The 4,025-nt window shown below is 36.3% G+C and overlaps 1 protein-coding gene across 1 annotated transcript in view; it reads right to left on the reverse strand.

Moving 5' to 3' along the window:
* Nucleotides 1-3,175: 3,175 nt before the first annotated feature.
* ppp1r37 (protein phosphatase 1, regulatory subunit 37) overlaps nucleotides 3,176-4,025 on the reverse strand; it is a 72,984-nt gene continuing 72,134 nt past the window's right edge. The window contains exon 14 of the mRNA XM_010789342.1: nucleotides 3,176-4,025. This exon is cut by the window's right edge and continues 996 nt beyond it. The gene's annotated coding sequence lies outside the window, so the exon portion shown is untranslated.

Genomic DNA, 4,025 nt, shown 5'->3' on the forward strand with positions numbered 1-4,025 from the left:
ACAGAGTTAACCATCATAAACTGTTTTTAAATTGAGACAAAGGGGTGTGCCCAACAGTATAATTAGGATCCTGGCTTATTGGTATGCCAACCAGAGAATGCTGATAAAATGGGGGACTGCAGTCTCGGCGCCATTTGGTGTTAGTAATGGAGTTCGCCAGGGGGGGCTCCTCTCACCATGCCTTTTTAATATCTATATGAATGATCTATCAGATGATTTACGTGGCTGTAAAACCTTGGTTTTACAATATTCTATCTATCAGGACAGGTTCTGTCTGTTTGCTGCAAAACTAAGTATCTGGGAAACATCATTACAGATGAAATGGCTGATGATGATGATGATGACATGTATAGACAGCGGTGTGTCTTATATACACAAGCTAACATGTTGGCTAGAAAATTCTCTTGGTGTTCAGATAAGGTTAAGGTGAACCTCTTTAGAGCTTATTGTACTCCCCTTATACGGCCCCCTTGTGGCGTGCACTCTAGAGAAATCTAATGTACAAATGTATCTGTGGATTTGAATGTTTCTCATAACTCTGTCATTATGCTGCTTTCAAATCTGTGTCTCACTACTGTACGATACCAGTCACCTCAGTGGAAACATCGGTATAACTGCATTTTTAAAATTTATATTTAAATGTTGTATGTCTTTTGGAAATGGACCTAGTCTCTTTAAATTAAATAAAAGCTGAATATCCATAGATTTATTACACTGGGACATGGGACAGACAAGTCTGTTTCGCAGTATATAAGTTTTGTGTGAGCTGACAAATGCACACTAACCTTTAAACACTCAACAATAATATATCATAATCCAAAAACATATTAAACAATAGGTTTTCATCCATTTAGACCAGTCGCTCCCAACAAATGAAACGGGATCCTTTAAAGGGGCCACAAGACAACATATCTGATCTTCACAGCTGAAGCTTTAATCAAACGTTCTTAATGGTTAAGTAAAAGCATTTTTTGGTTCATACTTTGGAAAAGGTTAGGCTTATAGCATGGTTACTATTGAAATAATGAATAAGAAGACTGACGAGAGACTCACATTTAACAAAACCACAATATCTTTCTTTCCTTATCTCGCCCTCATTTTGAAGGCTTGTATCAGAAAAAGGTTGGAACCACAGATTTAGTCTACTATGATCAATCTTTATTCAACCAGATGAAACCAGATAGGATAAAACATCTGGTGATCTGGCCGTGAAGGCAACCAAGTTAAACGTCAACACATAAATACAAATAATCATTGCTACAGATGAAAGACAGAGGACCCTGTGTTACATGTCAGACATTTGACTCACTGGGGTTTCCTGGTAATGTTGAAGGGAAGTTGAATATCTCGTCACTGTCTCAAAGGCTCCTGGGTGGATTAGTGCACCACAGGAGAGTGAGGGTTTCTATGTTTGGTCAGAATCATTTTAAACATAAATGATCCCAAATAATTACAAGACAGTTTAGAGGAACTTATGAAAAACAACAGAGGTTTGGGAAGCAGAAACATGTTTAATCCTGTAAATCTTCTTTTTGGAAAAAGATGATTATCTATATATATATTGAATATTTTACATGTAGTTTTAGTTCTAGTAGTGTGGCTCTTTGGCAATGTCATTTTGGTTCACCACTTTTGACCAATATATCTCAACAACATTTGGAAGTAATACCTAATAATATTCCCATAAGTCTTAGTTTACTTTGTTGAGTGCTGGTTATCGTCAGGTTTATCAAACATTTGACTCATTCTCTGTTTTTGCACTCGCTACAGACAGCATTCCTTCTTCTCATCTGACTGAGCCATCGGGATAAAGAGGCACTGAGAAATTTGCCTGCCGGCTACGCAGAATCTTACCGAAACATTTACAACAAAAAAAGCTATGCAGTTTTGAGTCAAGAAGTCTCAATCTGCTGAAGAGGAAAACATTGTCCTTTCTGTGATCTCTCTCTGGCCTTCAGGATTACAGATACAAACTAAATCGAGGCGCTGTTTAACACAACGTCACAAACATTTTGGGGAAAACAACAAATTGCTTATTTAACACGTTTTCTAACGAGCAAATTACACAGGTAGATAAATACATGTAACCGCTCAGTCAAGATGAGTCATCAATTTGCGTTTTTACAGGAAGAGTAGAAGAGGGATTTTTATATAAAAATATTCAGAAATGATTTTTCAACACAAACTACATTACAAGACATACATGAACAATTAAGGTGCAGAATAAGAACTTATATTTTTCATTTAATTGTTTCAAATCATGGTTTACCCAAATACCAAGTTCATGTCATGAGAGGCTATCTGTCATTTTGACTAGGAAACTTGGATATAAAATGATACGGAAGTACTTGAAAATTAAATAAATATGGACACCTTATATGTGCAGGATCTTAATCATTATCAAACCTCTGTTATCATACAGCTGTGTTTATGATGTTAAAGCTTGCAAGTTCTCAACATGGGAATTGTTTATATCCATAACATTCGTCCTATAAACTCATACAGCCCGACTGACTCTTGGTCTTTGATCATCTTCTATAAAACAGATCATTATCAGAAGACACCAAAGCAAAAAGAGAAATGTCTAACAGTTTAACCTTAAGTTGAAGAATTGTTTATTACTATCTTCATGTTCCAGTGTCAGGGCAGTTTGTTACAGAAAACACATGACCAAACAAAAAAAACATAATTGTCTGTAACCAAAACTCCCTGAACTGAAATACACTGAAAAAACTGAAGCCTTGACTTTGATTAAATGTATTATGTCCACACATTTCATATAACTGTATAAGGTTAGTTCAAGCAATAATATTAAGTTGAACCTAATATTTTATTTAAACTTAATAATATTGCTTTGACATAACTTAATACAGTTACGTGAAATCTGTTGACATAATACATTTAATTAAAGCCAACGTTTCAGATTTTTCAGTGTACAGCAGATGTAAGTGTTGTTTTGGTATTTATTAAAAAAACATTTAAATACAAATCTACTTCTATGGCAACTGTACTTTTCAATCTTGTATTGAATAACCGATACTGTTTTATAGAAGTGACGTTTGGACTGGTCCCGGCAAAGCATTTCGTAGTGGTTTAAAGAGTTAGCAGCTGAATCCAAAAATCTGATCACTTTTCTTCTCCTGCAGTTCAGACATTGAAACATTCAGTCGTATAATTTAGTCATTACATGCATTTATTTGAGAGGAACACATTTGCCATACATATCTTTGTGATTACCAGCACATTTCAATTAAGTTAACAAATTATTATTAAAAATGTCTAAAAATTAAAGCATAACAAACAGTGGGGGCAGACTATCTGTTGGGTGGAGAGGAGCAGGAGGGTTGAGTGCTGCTCCTTTGAAGAAAACAAACAAACAAACAAACAAACAAACAAACAAACAAACACCTGCCTGTTTGTGCCTCAGGAAGTGATCAGAGCAGCTTCAGGACAGGAGCTGGATTTGGGCGGAGACATCAGCTGATCAGATGTGATGTCTTTATTTCTGTCTCCTCTGAGGGAAGAACCACCAGCGCCCTCTCGTGGCCACAGCTTCACCCAGCAGAGTAAACAACAACAACAACAACAACACTTTGATAAGAAATAATGTTTGCTGCCTCCTTGTGTTCACTTTCATTACTGCACCCCGACTGCTACCATATAGTCAACCATATTTACCTTTCCCTCCAGTACAGATTACCCAACCCCCCCCAAACACAAAACAAAAACTAAATATTTGCTCTAATTTGAATCTGAAATATACATCAAAAAATATGGGGTTAATCTTTAAAAGCAAACCCCAAGATGGAAAATAAATGATAGAATGAGGATGGGGGGTGAAGAAGAAAAGGGGGGGAAATAAATCAAGAGAAGGCTCGTATAGCTATACAATAAATAGAAAATAAGTGATTTCTCAAAGCAGCCGAAACAAAACGAAGACTGAATCTGAAGTGGTGAGTTTTGAAGGCAACATGAATGATGAGAGCGGAGAGATGACAGACAGTACCAGAGGAAGACTGGGGGGG

The sequence above is a fragment of the Notothenia coriiceps genome, unplaced genomic scaffold, assembly GCF_000735185.1.
Source record: "Notothenia coriiceps isolate Sejong01 unplaced genomic scaffold, NC01 NC01_scaffold00032806, whole genome shotgun sequence".
Lineage (NCBI taxonomy): Eukaryota > Metazoa > Chordata > Actinopteri > Perciformes > Nototheniidae > Notothenia > Notothenia coriiceps.